The sequence below is a fragment of the Neovison vison genome, chromosome 14, assembly GCF_020171115.1.
Source record: "Neovison vison isolate M4711 chromosome 14, ASM_NN_V1, whole genome shotgun sequence".
Classification (NCBI taxonomy): domain Eukaryota; kingdom Metazoa; phylum Chordata; class Mammalia; order Carnivora; family Mustelidae; genus Neogale; species Neogale vison.
Genome location: NC_058104.1, coordinates 5,866,519 through 5,882,960, shown reverse-complemented (window position 1 = coordinate 5,882,960; position 16,442 = coordinate 5,866,519). Strand labels below are relative to the sequence as shown.

At 47.2% G+C, this 16,442-nt stretch overlaps 1 protein-coding gene across 3 annotated transcripts in view; it reads left to right on the top strand.

Moving 5' to 3' along the window:
- RNF216 (ring finger protein 216) overlaps positions 1-16,442 on the top strand; it is a 143,921-nt gene that overhangs the window by 104,683 nt on the left and 22,796 nt on the right. The window lies entirely within an intron of this gene.

Sequence of the window (16,442 nt, the reverse complement as noted above, 5' to 3'; positions counted from 1 at the left end):
TAAGGTAAAAGCACATGTATATACAAAAATGTATATATATTTTCTGACTTCAGCAAGGAAGGAAAAGTGGCGAAAGTGTATATACTATCTACTTGGGAACCCATAAAGGGACACTGAGTAGGCTCTTGGGTAAGGGACATTAATTAGCATTTATTTGCTTTTCCCTTGTGGGAAACCAAATCATTGAGGGAGCAGTAGACATGACTCGCAGAGGAAAGCCACCAAGGCAAGGCCTCACAGAGGCAGTGCTATAATCGGGCAGGGTTTCTCCACAGTCTGTAAGCCTGCTGTAACAGTACCCCAGGAGCTGGGGTATGCAGATACCCCATATCATACATACCCATACCTGGTCTGTATGCAGATTCCTGGGCCCACCTGGGACCCCAGAGTCAGGATCTGCAACTTTCATTAGCAGCCCTGGTGAGTCTTGTGCACACAGAAAGTGAGTGCCAGGGCCAGGGGTGTGTCTGGCACTACTGGTCCAAACGCTGGATTTCCTCCTACTGACCCAAACCAGATCCACACGTTGAGGTTGAGAGAGAAACAAGAATGCTAGCTCAGTCACAGAACGATCACATAGACACTCAAATTGGCCTTCCAGCACATGCCATCTGTCCCCACATGCACATCTGAGAGGGAGCCCACGGCCAGTTGTCACTGCTGCAGGATGGTAGCTGTGACAAGGCCAGAGATGCTCAAGCTGGCCAGTGCCCTTTCCTCCCCCTTGGAGTGTGGTCAGACTGGCACATTCCTGATTTCCCCTCTTTCTAGCCTCAGGTAACATCTTCCCATTCCTCAGCTTAGTGGGAGCTTCGGCTGAGGCTGGAGTGCTCTTTTCGGTCACACATTCTGTGTGTCTTGTGTGATTTGTGGCGTTGCTCCTTGAGCCCTCCTGCCACTTGTCTGTCTGCCCTAGAAAAGCTGCAGCATTTGTCATGTTAATACTGAGAGCAAGGATAACTTCTCCCTGGGGTCTGGGTGGTGAAGGCCTTTACTTTTATTGTCTGCTTACCCTCAACACACCTGCCTAGTCCGCCAATGACGTGAAAGTAGAGATGTGCTCCGGAAGCATACTGTGGGGATAACGTCTTTAGGTTTTGCCTGAAATCTGGAGCTGCTCCTAGGACTTGGTGACCATGGAGACTGAGCAGTGAAGAACTAGCAGGCTTTGCTAGCTGTTCCTGCCAGGCCAAGGTTCCCACAAGCTCCAGGAAGCCCAGGAGTAGTCCTTGCAGTGAGTAAAGATGAGATGTGCTTGGGCTTCTTTCTCCCCAAGTCCTAGCAGTGTTTACTTTCGAAATTTGAAATGGTCTATTATTAGATTCACCACTTTCTAATACATGGCTTTGCTCTGAGCCCTCCTGAAAGCTGTTTTGCTGTGTTCCTCACTGAAAGCAGTAGCTCCGGGGTAAACCAGAGGTGGGGCCTTTTTTAAATTCCACGCAGTGTTTCCTGGGAGCTCCTGTTGAGAAAGAGCCTCTCCTCAGGCACCTAGGTGGCTCAGTCCGTTAATTGTCCGCCTCCGGCTCAGGTCCTGATCCCAGAACTCTGGGATCAAGTTCCACATCAGGCTCCCTGCTCAGCAGAGGGTCTGCTTCTCCTCTCCCTCTGTCCCCCCACCCCCACTCATTCTCCCTCTTTCTCTCAAATTTAAAAAGAAACTTCTTAGTTCGGGGTACCTGGGTCACTCAGTTGAGCATGCCACTCTTGACTTTGGCTCAGATCATGATCTGGGGTTGTGAAATTGAGCCCTGTGTTGTTGGGCTCCCCACCAAGCAGGGAGTCTGCTTGAGATTCTCTCTTCCTCTCCCCCTGCTACCCTTGCTCCACACTCCCCGCAGCACACGGGGCACTCTTTCTCAAAATAAATAAGTCAGTCTTTTTTAAATAACAGACTTTTGGTGGGTACCTGGGTGGCTCGGTCCATTAAGTGTCTGCCTTCAGTTCAGGTCATGATTCCGGGGTCCTGGAATTGAGTTCCACATTGGTTTCCTTGCTCACCAGGGAGCCTGCTGCTCCCCCAGCTTGTGTGCTTGCTCGCTCTCTCAGGTGTGCAAATGAAAAATATCTTTTGAAAAATTAAAAATAAAAAACAACTTTTTGGTTCATAAATGAATGAATGCTGAGTTAACGGCTTTCAAACTATTTTGAAAGTGACCTGCTGTAAACTGTAAAACCACTGTATACGGAAATATACTTGTATATAACCAGAACAGTAGTTTCACAAAACAGGTACCTGACATGTGGAGTGCACTCCAGTATCTTCTTTTCTGTTGTAGTTTGAAAAATAAATGAACAAATAAACACTGGTCATAATCTACTAAAATGATTTCACGACCTACCAGTGTGTTGCAATTCAGAGTATAAACATCATAGCTCTAAGGGACTCTGGTTCCACAAACTGTGCTGTTGTGTTGAGCATCTCCTGTAGGCAAACCCCTTTGGACTGGCTTAGTCACGACCCCTGCCCTCCTGCCCTTTCAGCCCTCTCCCAGGCAGACAGGATGGCTCACAGCAGGAAGGTTCTCCATGAAAAGGGTATGGGCACATAGGGGTTCTTTGGGACTCACCTATTCAGGCCCTTGTGAGAGAATCCTCTTCAAGTCAGCCTCTCTTTACTCTGGGCACATGCCACCAGTCCCTGTCATCACCTCCCAGGTGATCTCCTTTTACTGGCCTTCCCACCTCACTCCAGTGGCCTGGAATGCTTTACCCCAGACATCACAAAACTCATTTCCTCAACTTCCTCAAATCTTTGTTTAAATACACCTTCTCAGGGAGGCCTTTGCCAACCACCCACTTTATCTGTGTACCTCAACACCCCAGAATATTCTTCCTTCCTGTAATATTCTTAGGACATAAAATCCTCTTACATATATTTTACTTATTTAGCATAAATAAGTAAACTTTTTTTTTTTTAACATAAATAGGTAAACTGGAGTTACCCCCAGTAACTCCCATGAAAGCAGGGGTTATATTTATTCATTTTTCTTCCCCAGTGCCCAGAGCAAGAGTCATAGTACCTAGTAGGAACTCACCTATTTGTCTCCAAATTTCTATATAAATACCCACCTCCTGGGTGGGTATTTATTTATTTGACAAAGAAAGGACAAGCTGGGGGAGCCGCAGAGGGAGAGGGAGAAGCCCGCTCTCCGCTGAGGAGGGAGCTTGATGCAGGACTCGATCCCAGGACTCTGGGATCATGACCTGAGCCAAAAGCAGAGGCCTAACCATCTGAGCCACCCAGCCACCCCCTGGCATTGATCTTGTTCCTATTAAATGGGCATTCGTGAGAAACCATGAAATCAGTATTTGAATAACTCTGTAAAGGGATTGGTATTTTTGTTATTCTGGTAAAGGTAAAAATTAAACTTACTTTTACTCCAGAAAGTCTTTACATCCAACTTTATCTCAAAAGTCCTGATCCCCGGGCGCCTGGGTGGCTCAGTGAGTTAAAACCTCTGCCTTTGGCTCAGGTCATGATCCCAGAGTCCTGAGATTGAGCCCTGCGATTGGGCTCTCTGCTCAGCGGGGAGCCTGCTTCCCCCTTTCTCTCCGCCTGCCTCTCTGCCTGTTTGTGATCTCTTGTCTGTCAAATAAGTAAATAAAGTCTTTAAAAAAAAAAAAAAAAAAAAGGCCCTGAGCCCCATAGCAGAGTGAAAAAGCAGACCCCTGTGATCATGAGATCGCTGGTTTTCCCAGTCTGGATTTCTCAAGCATTGCCAGAGCTCTGCTGGGCAGGTTGACTCTGAAAGTCTTGGTGCCTTTTTTAGCTTTCTGTCCCTAGGGGGCAGCATTAGCACAGAAACCAAATTCAAAGCCACCCATTCCAATTTGTCACTTAATCCTAGTGAATCTAAAGGAAAGGAATGCTTGGCTTCTTCCTAATGTGCAGGAATAAGGTTTAGGGATTTCTATTTTCAAAGTCAGCTTGTATCTAGAAATGGGAAAATATGCATCCAAGGCACACAGGTTTAAAAATTAGTATATGTATATATAACCTTCCAAAAATAAGAACAGTGAAATCTTTCCCAGAGAGGTTTTTTTCTTAAGAACTGCTGCCCAGAGGTGTTGCCTGGCCATACCCACATTTGAATTTCTGCAGTTAGAAATCAGAAGGTTGGGTGACTCAGTTGAGCATCTGCCTTCGGCTAGGGTCTTGATCCCTGGGATCGAGCCTCACATGGGGCTCCCTGCTCAGTGGGAAGCCTACTTCCATCTCCCACTCCCCCTGCTTGTGGTCCCTCTCTCGCTCTCTCTCTGTCAAATAAATCTTTAAAAAGAGAAATCAGAAGATTCTTCTGCCTCAGAGGGTTGATTTACTTTGAGAAAAAGAAATCCCTACAGGGAGAGCATGACTTCTTATGGAGATGTGAAGTCATCAGATAATTACAGAACATCATTAAAAGAATTAATGCTCGCATTGTGTTCTTTAAGAAAAATAGCCCGGGGCAGGCTTGGACTGTCTTGTTCTGGTAGGTGGAAGCCCTAGGAACCTATGGTCTGACCTCAGGTGCTAACTGACCTTCTCGAGCTCTGGGCAGTGGAGGGAGACAGCCAGGCTGATGGATTTTTCAGTCCTGACTTTCTTACAGGCAAGAGTTAATAGGCACTGCTGTTTGCGAAGCACCTCCCCAAAATGAGAGATCATTTCCACATACTGAAGTTATAGGTGAAAGGCAACAGAGAACGTCAGAATTGAAGCAGATGGAGTGGCTTTCTCAGGCACCATCTGCAGGCATTTGACCATTCAGTTTCTTGGTAATAACTGGTTTTTATAATTTTGTGCACTGGATTGGGGAAGGGAATTAGGGGAGAGTGAAGAAAGGAACCACTATAAGAAAGACATAGCCTGTTTCCTTAAGGCACAAGCTGTAATGACAACCTGAAAAGGTTTTTGGTTGGGGTTTGTTTTTTTTTTTAATAATGTTGATTTTCGGGGGGCATCTTGGTGGCTCAGTGGGTTAAAGCCTCTGCCCTTGGCTTTGGTCATGATCCCAGGGTCCTGGGATGGAGCCGGGCATCCGGCTTTCTGCTCAGCGGGGAGCCTGCTTCCCCCTCTGTCAAATAAATAAAATCTTTAATAATAATGATGATTTTTTTAAGTTTTATTAAATCTAGTTGATTTTTTTTTTTTAAGTAAGCTCTATACCCAACGTGGGACTTAAACTCATGACCCTGAGTTTGAGAGCCATATGCTCTACCGACTGAGCGAACCCAGCCCCCTCTGAAAGTGTCTTACATAGAACTTGATTTTCTCATGAGCTCATCATTGTACTTGCGTGATTATAAATATAAAGACCTGATAAGGAGGAGATAATGTTTTGGGGGGAAGGGGTTCATTTTACTAAAAGATATCAAATGCCTTTTTTACATATAAAATGCAGAAGTCCCAGGAGCGAGGGCGGGAGGTGTGTTTGTAACTCCAGCCTGCAGAGGAATGTGCTTTGTGTTCACTAGCCTTTATCTCTGCAGTTTGTTATATATTCACTCCCTCTTGTGGGTCAGACCTAGTGCATGACCCTGGAGATCCCAAGACACCTGAGACCTTGTGTGCTAGGCTGTAAGCACCTTGTGATCCAGAATTCTGCTGGTTTATTCACCAGTGCAGTCCCATGTGACACAAATATAAAATTGATTAATTGAACCTTCCATTCTAAGTCTGTCTGTAGTGATCAGCAGAGCGTAGTCTTTGCCTGCAAGCAGGGCTTGGCTCCTTGGAGATGTGATGTAATCAGATAATTACAAGACAGAAGTGCTGTTACTGAGTGGGAGCCAAGTGCTCCAGGAGTCCAGGGGAAGAGTGCCAACTCTCACCCAGGTCATCTGGGTCTCGCAGAGCCCCTAGTGTTTGAAATGAGAACTGACGGGTTGGTGTTGCCAGAAGAAAAAGGACATCTCAGGAGAGCATTGCCACATTGAGGGTGTTAGGCGTGTGTCACTGACTGGAGGCCAACCATGCTGGTCCTGGACTCCAGCTGGGGATCAGCCATGAGGCCCCCAAGGGCTGCTTCTCTGAGCTCCTCTCCTCTCCCTCCACCCCCTGCTTCCACGATGCCAGATCCCCTTCAGGTTCACACTGGAACGCCACCCGGGCTTGAGGCTATCTTTCACACCACTGTCAAAGGGCGGCCTCCCCGCCCCCACTCGTGCCTGGAGTGTTCCTGGTCTTCCTGCAGAGTGGACCTTTATCTACTTGTCCCTCAGAACGTAGACTGTGTGGAATGAGACCTCATTTGTTCATTGATCATTGACTAGGAATAGAGTCTGGTCCAGGTGGCAGGCTCGCTCTCAGGAGGTGTTTGTTGAAGGGGGCAAGGTAGGGAAAGGGAGAGTGTTACTATTCCTTCTAGCGCAGAAATGCCTCCCTTACCAGTTTCAGTGGGAATAAAACTTCACCCAAAGCAGTGATGGCAGATTGATGGTCTCAGGCATTGTCATTAGCAGGTCTCTTTACAGCATTGTCCTGGCCACCTTTGGGGAAGGGAGTGGCAGGTATGTACAAATGAAGGCCCAGGGGCTGAGTGACAGAAGGACCGAGTAAGTGGTACTTGGTTCTGGTGTGGAGAACCCACTGAGCCCGTTTGCACATCTAATGGGAATCTAAAAACACACTTCCTCTGGTGCCCCACCAGACCTGCAGCTGGCCAGGGATAGCCGGAAAAGCAACTTCCTCGTTTGCGTCCAGTCTAAGATTGCTGTGATTTGCAGGTTCCTATCATTATCATTAAGAAAAGATATCCTCGGGCTTAATCCTGGCCCACCCTGCCTCTTGCTGGGCCATTCCCAGCTCTCCAGGAAGCACAGGGAAGCAGGCATCCTGCACAGCTGCAGCTTCGTGTCCGCGCCCTCCAGACCCTGACGCTTGGCTCTCCACGACAAAGCCTTCATCTGCTCTCACACAAGATGCCCATTGTAACCTCAGGGCTTGTCTCATAGCCTCGTGCCCTTGGGTTTTCCAGTAAACAATGACCTGTTCTTGCTAGCAAACACCATGCTGGGAAGCACTGAGAACACAGTGGCAAGAGCTAGTGGATTTGGAAGCAAGCAGACGGAGTCCATAGCTTCATGGCCTTAAGCAAGTTCATTTGCCTCTCTGAGCCTTCCTTTTCTCATTTACTTTTTTAAAAAAGAATGGAGGGGTAACTCGGTCAGTTAAGTGTCAGCTCAGGTCATGATCTCAGGATTGTGAGATTGAGCCCCACATCAGGCTCCATGCTCTGCTTGGGATTGTTTCTCTCTCTCCCTCTGCCCCTCCTCCCTCAAAAAATACAAATTTTAAATTTTAAAAAAGAATGGAAATAATGGCCCAGTACTTCCTTGTGTGTGTAAAGCACCGCATAGTGGAAGACATGCAGGTTTGGAACCTTGAACCAGTGCTGAGGGTTAGCAGGAGGGATGTGTGAGTTCAAGACACATGTTAAAGATGCTTCCTGGAGTGCCTGGGTGGTGCCATTGGTTAAGCATCTGACTTTTGGTTTCGGCTCAGGTCGTGATCTCCGTCATGGTGGTGGGCTCTGCCCTCAGCACAGAGTCTGGTTAGGATTCTCCCCTCCCTCTCCCTCTCGCTCACCGGCCCCCAACCCCACGAATAGTTCATATTCTCTCTTCTGTCTCTCAAATAAATAAATCTTTTTTTTTTTTAAGATTTTATTTATTTATTTGAGAGAGCATCAGAGGCTGGAGTGCTGGAGGGAGAAGCAGACTCCCCACTGAGCAGGGAGCCCAATGTAGAACTGGATCCCAGGACTTTGGGACCACGACCTGAGCTGAAGGCAGTCGCTTTAACCAGGCGAGCCACCCAGGCACCCCTAAATCTTTTTTAAAAAGAGAAAAAAGTTGTTCTCTTCTTTTGATCTGACTTTTGATCTCAGGGTTGTGGGTTTGATCCCCAGGTTGGGTATAGAGATTACTTGAAATTTTGGGGAGGTGAATTGGGGTGGGCCAAATGGGTGATGGCCATCAAGAAGGGCACTTGTTATGATGAGCACTGAGCATTGTATATAAGTGATGTGAATCACTAAGTTCTCCTGAAACCAATACTACTCTGTATGTTAACTTGAATTTAAATAAAAACTTGGGCATAGGGGCGCCTGGGTGGCTCAGTGGGTTAAAGCCTCTGCCTTCAGCTCAGGTCATGATCTCAGGGTCCTGGGATCGAGCCCCTCATCGGGCTCTCTGCTCAGCAGGGAGCCTGCTTCCTCCTCTCTCTCTCTCTGCCTGCTTCTCTGCCTACTTGTGATCTCTGTCAAATAAATAAATAACTTGGGCGAAAAGTAAAATGTATTTTTTTAAAATGATGCTCCCATACATACAGACATCATTCAGTGGGCAACTCATCCCAAGAGCCAAAACTGAAATTCTGTCTGCTTGTCAAAATAAAGTCCTTTTCTGAAGCCATGTTGGAAAAGTGATTCTCTTATTCCTAACAAGAAAAGATAGGCCCGTTGCCATTTCCCCAGTCACAGGCCTTACTCCTGCCAGGCTCAGTGCGGCACAGCTTGGTTCAGGAAGTAGGTCGTAGCCTTATTGGTGGAGCTCTGAGGAGCTTTGGCCAGGAATCAAATCCAGACCCCAGGGCTTGTTTCCCTCGAAGTTATTTACCTGGCCCAAGTTTTAGTGGGGAGATGGCTGTAAGATCCTACAATCTAGTCTTTACCACTGGGACCCATTCCCTGCCTGTGCAAACAGCGTGATCTCAGATCATTGCATTTCCCACCCACGCCTTGGCTTTCCAGACTCTTCTTCCAGCCTCAGTGCCTGCAGCAGGAAGTAGCAGGAAGCAGGATTCACTGGCCATTCAAAGCCCTGCCCCTTGAGCTCCAGCCAAACCCACTTCCTCTGTGCTCCTGCAGTGAGACAGGTCCTCTCCTGCATCAGAGCCTGCACACACCCCCTTCCCCCCTTATCTGGCAGACTTTGCAACACCCTTCAGGGCTGTGCTTCCATGTCACATCCTCAAAAAGGCTTTCTTGGTCTCCCAAGCTATTCCTCTGAAAAGTTCCCATCACTGTTGTAGCCGTGTCCTGTTTGTTTCGTATTTCTCTTCTTCATTAAAACATACACTTCAAGGGGTTGTTGCAGGGCGGGTGGAGGCACCTACACGGCTCAGTCAGTTGAGCCTCTGGCTCTTGGTTTTGGCTCAGGGTGTGATGGAGTCATGGAGTCAAGCCCTGCCACGGACTCCATGCTCAGCACAGAGTCTACCTGTTGCTCTCCCTCTGCTCCTCCCCCACCACTCACTTGCATGCTCTCTCTCTCCCTCCCTCATCTCTCTCTCGCTCGCTCTCAAATAAGTAAAATCTTTTTTTTTTTTTTTTTTTAAGATTTTACTTATCTGACAGAGACACAGCAAGAGAAGGAACACATGCAGGGGGAGTGGGAGAGGGAGAAGCAGGCTACCCGCCGAGCAGGGAGCTTGATACGGGGCTCAGTCCCAGGACCCCAGGATCATGACCCAAGGCGAAGGCAGATGCTTAACAACTGAGCCACCCAGGCGCCCCTAAATAAATAAAATCTTTAGGGGAAAAAAAAGTAATGGGGTACATGCCTGGCTCAATTGATAGAGCACATGACTCTTGATCGCAGGGTCATAAGTTTGAGCCCCACATTGGGCATAGAGCTTTCTTTTAAAAAAAGAAAAAAAGGTAGAAATTGAGTCTAACTTGCTTATAGCTATCCCCAGCATCTCATACAGCATATGACAAGCGATAGGACAGTATCAGGGGTGAATAAGAGCACCTGAGTGGCTCAGTCCGTCCAGCGTCCAGTTCTTAATTGGATGATCTCAGGCTTGTGAGATCAAGCCCCGTATCATGCTCCGTGCTGAGTGCAGAGTCTGCTTGGGAATCCTTTCTCTCCCTCTCCTCCTCCCTCACTCGTGTGTGGGTGTGCGTGCTCGCTCTTTCTTTCTCAAATAAATTAATAAACAAAAAGAGGGCGCCTGGGTGGCTCAGTGGGTTAGGCCACTGCCTTCGGCTCAGGTCATGATCTCAGGGTCCTGGGATCGAGTCCTGCATCGGGCTCTGTGCTCAGCAGGGAGCCTGCTTCCTCCTCTCTCTCTCTCTGCCTGCCTCTCTGCCTACTTGTAATCTCTCTCTGTCAAATAAATAAATAAATTCTTTAAAAAAAAAAAAGAATAAGCAAGTTAGTCTAAAATTAAACTTCTGTTCGCACCTCTTCTTCCCACTGTCCCTCGGATCTGCTGTTCCTGCATCACTTGATCCAAGGTCATGTTTCCATCAGCCTAGCGGTGTCATAAGTCGGAAGCCCAGAATCACTGCAGGCTTCTCTCATCCTCGTCTCTTCCATAGACTCTTCTAGTTGCTGCTCAGCCATCTACCCACCTCTGGTCTAGCTTCTTCCATTCCTCAAAGCTTTTGGAAGGGGCACCTGGGTGGCTCAGTGGGTTGAGCCGCTGCCTTCAGCTCGGGTCGTGATCTCGGGGTCCTGGGATCGAGTCCTGCATCGGGCTCTCTGCTCAGCAGGGAGCCTGCTTCCTCCTCTCTCTCTCTGCCTGCCTCTCTGCCTGCTTGTGATCCCTCTCTCTGTCAAATAAATAAATAAAATCTTTTTAAAAAAAAAAAAAAAAAAGCTTTTGGAAAAACAAGCCCCTGGATAGATCGCTGGCCTGTCTAGGTCCCTTCTGTGACTTTCCAGTATCTAGAGCAGGAGATGCACAATGTTGTGATTGCTCACTGCATCAGAATTGTGTAGGGCAGAATACCGCCAGTGTGTCAGCTACTTATTTATAACCAACTAATTTATTTATAGCTTCTGTTGTAACATACATTGCAGAACTACTTAGATACAGAAAGTTTAAGAGGGTGGGATGAAATTATACTTTAAAATAATTCTACTTAATGATGTGAAATTCTTTTGTGCTCATTAAAATATTAACATTGTGTTTCATTTCATTGTTGGAATGTGGGGGGGTCTGGTTCTGCATTTTAGATACTTGGCTCTGATGGCTTTTGGAGCTGGGGAAGGCACTTCCCAGAGAGATCTGAGTCCTGATGGGAGGAGTACTATATGCGTTGCCTGGTGTTCTCTTCCCTCATGATTCTTGTCTTACTCAGTCCTATGAAGCTGCCAACTCCTCCAAGAACTCCTGTGTGACTTAGCTCCTCTCCCTCTCCTTGGCTGGCTTTCTCACGTGTGCACAAGCCTGCCTGTGTGCGCACTATTACACTGAAGCGCACCGTGTGCATCCTTACCCTGGGAAAAAACAGAAGTTCTCGGATTTCCTCAGTTAAAGAAAGGAAAGGCCCCAATTCTATTGAATTTTAAGTTTGCCTGGTTTTACTGTTTCTCAGGGATTCCGGCATCAGTCTCATGGTCTTAAAAATCAGTCTCTTGCTGGACTAAGTTGGTATGCATTTATCATCTTGACCTGGAGGTGGGGAAGAAACAGTGACCTTGACAATTGAGAGACAGGTGTGGTGGTCTGAATACACATGGTCCTGTGGCGCCTGGAGTTTGCTAAGCATTTGTAAAGAGTCCGGTTCCTGGGCCTCATCTTCTGATTTAAGGGGTTTGGGGACTTAGACCCCCACCATTTTTGGAGTGCCTGAGATGGCAGAGCTTGAGTTTCAGAGATTCTGTTTGAGTCAGCCACAGCCTCATACCCCATTTCTAGGTCAGCAACTTCTCTGCCCTAAAGAGTGGATCTAGACGTTTCACTGGAGGAACCATTTAAAAATAAGTGAGCAGTTTCTACTGTGTTCCACTCCCTAGACAAAGCTGGAAGTCCAGCAGGTAAGACTCGGGGTGCACAGAAAGCCAAGCCACTTCAGAGTAGGCCTGGAGGGGCAGTGAGCGAGGAGGACAGACATGGACTCTTGGTCTCACCTTCTCTTGGGTTCCTTGCCAGCAGCAGGAAGCTAGCTGTGCAGAGGTGAGGTGATGACGGGGGCACTGTTCACTGGTCTTTGAGGAAGCTGTTTAATGAAGAGCTCTCAGCACTCTGACAGGGTCATCTGAAACCAAGCTTAATCTGCTGCCTTGCCCATAGAACAGTATTTAAGCAGTGGGTGAAGGGAGGCTCTGGAGTGTTTTCTTTATACTGGAAAAGCTGAGACCTCAGTGAGCAGTCCGAACACCTTGATGCATCATGAAGACTAAAGGGCACCGTAAAACTTGACCAGGAATCTCTCTCTTGCTGTGAAGAACCCAGACCCACAGCAGTCCTTAGTGACCCCACCCCTGTGCTGATCAGGTCTGATGGCCGGGGTGCGCTTGCGCAGGGTGTTGGGAAGTTGCATGCAGAATGTCCACCGCCTTCCAAAATGGTCCTCAGGACCTTCTCATTAGCCTCACTTTGAAGAACTTTGTGTTAGAAATGTGCAGGAAGGGGCGCCTGGGTGGCTCAGTGGGTTAAGCCTCTGCCTTTGGCTCAGGTCATGATCCCAGGGGCCTGGGATCGAGCCCCACATCAGGCTCTCTGCTCAGCGGGGAGCCTGCTTCCCCCTCTCTCTCTGCCTGCCTCTCTGCCTACTTGTGATTTCTCTCTCTCTCTCTCTCTGTGTCAAATAAATAAATAAAATCTTTTTTAAAATAAATAAATAGAAAGAAATGTGCAAGAAAGTTTCTTCTGCCTAACGTTGTTAAAGCATTTGTTGAGTCTAGGAGCAAAGCCTCGCTGTGCTTGAGAGAATTACAATTCAGAGAAATATACACTGTGTTTATAAGAGAACGATGCGTTTTTTTGTTTTTTTTTTTTTTAAAGAAACAATACAGAAAGCTCCAAATGCTAAATTCACCCAGATTGCTGTTCTCCTGCCTTACGTTAATTGTGGGTTTCAATGTCTGGCTAGTTAGTCTCTTCAAAAGACATTTCCGTTTTACTTTCTGGGACCCAGGCCCTTCAGTGAGAAACACCATGGCTGAAAATCCACCCCTGGATTTGCCAGAGAATTGCTATGATTTTGGAAGTGAACGGTGGCGTCCTCTTGCTCACAAGTGACTTCATTGGCCCAGGCCAGCTTCTGTCACAACTGTGTCTCCCTTAGAAAATGGGTTCTTCCTTACGAAGAAGGTCCCATGAATTAATAACTGCATCATCAGGAATGCTAAAAAAGTGCTGCGCATTGTTGTCAAGCTGTCATTCGTGGTGGGGGTGGCTAGGCCAGTATTGTTCAAAAGGTTAGGATCCAGATACCAGCTCATCTGTTCTCCAGCTGTTGTTTATCCTCCGGTTTCCCAGAATAGTCAGGCCCAAAGTCTCTTAAAAAACAGGTTTGGGGCTGCTTTACATTTTGGTGTGTAGTAATGAAGTCACTACTGATGTAGCCTCTGTTCACTGGCGGGGAATGTAGGTAGGAGACCAGAGAACATCGTAGCCCTTGGAAGCAGTGGTGTGTGATATCGAATTTCTGATGGGCTCATCTCTACCCCTGCCTGCCTCATTCCACTGACTGAAGCCTGTTTATAGTCACATCCATCAAAGGGTTGTTCAGGTTCTTAGCTCCCCCAGCAGTTCGCTTCATTTGTCTATCTTTTTAAATGTAATTAATTTTTTAATTATGTAGTGCACATATATAGTATAAAATTCAAAAAATGATAGGGGCGCCTGGGTGGCTCAGTGGGTTAAGCCTCTGCCTTTGGCTCAGGTCATGATCTCGGGGTCCTGGGATTGAGCCCTGCATCGGGCTCTCTGCTCAGCGGGGAGCCTGCTTCCCCCTTTCCCTCTGCCTGCCTCTCTGCCTGCTTGTGATCTCTCTGCCTGCCTCTTTGCCTACGTGTGATCTCTCTCTCTCTGTCAAATAAATAAATAAGATATTAAAAAAAAAAAGATTTGGGGCACCTGGGTGGCTCAGTGGGTTAAAGCCTCTGCTTTCGGCTCAGGTCATGATCCCAGGGTCCTGGGATCGAGCCCCGCATCGGACTCTCTGCTCAGCAGGGAGCCTGCTTCCTCCTCTCTCTCTCTGCCTGCCTCTCTGCCTACTTGTGATCTCTGTCTATCAAAGAAATAAATAAAATAGTTTTTAAAATTATTTAAAAAAAAAAAAAAGATTCAAAAGATGATAACTGCCTGCAGTAAGAAGTCTCACCCCTGCCTTCCGGCCACTCGGGACAGTCAGCACTACCAATTTCCTAGGTAACCTTCCAGGTTCACTTTATAGTGTCGCTGTATCCTCCCCCAGCACCACCACCACCACCTCCACCTTCGTTCTGTAGAAATGGTACCATCTATACTGTACATGCTGTTCTGTGCCTTGTTGAGTCATCTCGGCAGTATATGTTAGAGAAAGTTCAGTAATGAAGTGGCGAGTACACTGATGGGAGTGCTTCTAGAATTGACATCAGGATAGAATCTAGTACATCTTCGGGCGACCCCTAACCTGGCCACTCCCAAATGCGAAACACTGACCCCCTCAAGCTCACTCCCAGACATCACCAGTGGTGCCCCACAGGTGGACAAGCCAGACCTTTTCCACTGTTGCCCGGCTCCATCTGTATCTTGGGTTGCACGAACCAGAAACCGAGAAATCATCCTGACACCTTTCTGAGTTCTTTCCAGTCAGTGAACTTTCCTTCCTGCCTTCACCCACTTTCTTGGTCTGGGCCTTCTCAGGCTCTATACTGGGTGACTTTCTCCGTTTCCTGAGTGTCTTTGGCATGTTCATTCTTTCCTCCCTCCCGGCTATTGTCTACACACAGTGATCTCTTAAACCAGATACCTGCTAATAGTGTTTCCATGCTTGACACTTCTTGAGGCCTTCCTGGCAACCTTAAGACAAAGGCCAGACTGATGGTCGCATCCACACGGCCTGGTTTGTGCAGGCTTCACCGGGCCTGTTTTCACTCTCCGCCGTCCAGCACAGGAACCAGACTTGCCCAGCTTCGTCTGCCAAGTATTATCTTTCTTTTCCTCCGTCTGGAATGCTGTTCTCCTTTCGCTATCTTTGACTCATCTTTCAGAACTCAGACTCCACTTCCTCAAGCCTTCACCGTTCTTCTCCGGAGACTAGATCAGGTTCCCAGTTAAAGCTGACGACACCCAACTTTTCCTTCATTATACTTACTAAAGTTGTAATTTCCACTTATGGAAATTTAATTGGGTTAAAGGTTCTTTAAATTCTTGTGGATGAGAAATAGTTCCTGACACATATAATTCATGTAAAATTTGTAAAGCTTCTAGAATAAAAAGTAGTAATTTTTTTAAATTCTTGGTTATAGGAGAGCCTGGGTGGCAAAGTTGGTTAAGCGTCTGACTCTTGGTATCAGCTCAGGTACTGATCTCAGGGTCATGAGATCAAGCCCTGTGTCAGGCTTGGCACGGAGTCTTCTTGAGTTTCCCTCTCCCTCTCCCTCTGCTCCTCCTATTCAGGCATTCACTTGTGCTCTCAAATAAATAAATTTTTTTTTAATTAGGTTTACAGATGGGGTTAAGCTGTGGAGGTTGATATCAGTGTTTACAAGTAAGGGACGACTAGATGGGTATTTCTCGTAAGGACCCCTACTAATCCTAATCTAGACCATTCTTCAGTTCAACAGATGTAATCTGTGTCTGGCCAACACTGGAACACTGGGCACGGGGATTACAGAAATTAAGGAGATCCAAATAGACCCTGTGCTCAAGCGCCTTATGGTAGTTCATTTTTAGAAACCCAAGATCGGGAGCACCTGGGTAGCTTACTTGGGTAGACATCTGCCTTCGGCTCGGGTCACAATCTCAGGGTCCTAGGATCGAGCCCCACATTGGACTCTGTGCTCAGTGGGGAGTCTGCTTCTTCCTCTCTCTCTCAAATGGATAAAATCTTTTAAAAAGAAAAACTCAGGGCACCTGGGTGGCTCAGTGGGTTGGGCCTCTGCTCAGGTCATGATCTCAGGGTCCTGGGATCGAGTCCTGCATCAGGCTCTCTGCTCAACAGGGAGCTTGATTCCCCCTCTTTCTCTGCCTGCCTCTCTGCCTACTTGTGATCTCTGTCTATCAGATAAATAAATTAAAAAAAAAAAAAAAAAACGTGGTCACATAAGTCTGTCTTCCGTGTTTGGTGGGCAGGGGTTTGTGGGGTTTTTTTGTTTTGTTTGTTTGTTTGTTTGTTTGTTGTTTTTTTTTTCAGGTGGCTCCTGGCATTTTGAAGGCCTTTTATCAATTGGGTGATGGGGAAAGCCCCCCCTTTTTTGGGGAGGGCTCTAAGGAGAAGGAAGTTTCCCCCATGCTTTCTTCTCACGATTCTTATCTTCTCTCTTTTTTTTTTTTTTTTTAAAGATTTTATTTATTTATTTGACAGAGAGAGATCACAAGCAGGCAGAGAGGCAGGCAGAGAAAGAGGAGGAAGCAGGCTCCCTGCTGAGCAGAGAGCCCGATGCAGGCCTCGATCCCAGGACCCTGAGATCATGACCTGAGCCGAAGGCAGTGGCTTAACCCACTGAGCCACCCAGGCGCCCTCTTATCTTCTCTCTTGAGAGATGTCTTTAGAAATATCCCTGCTGCA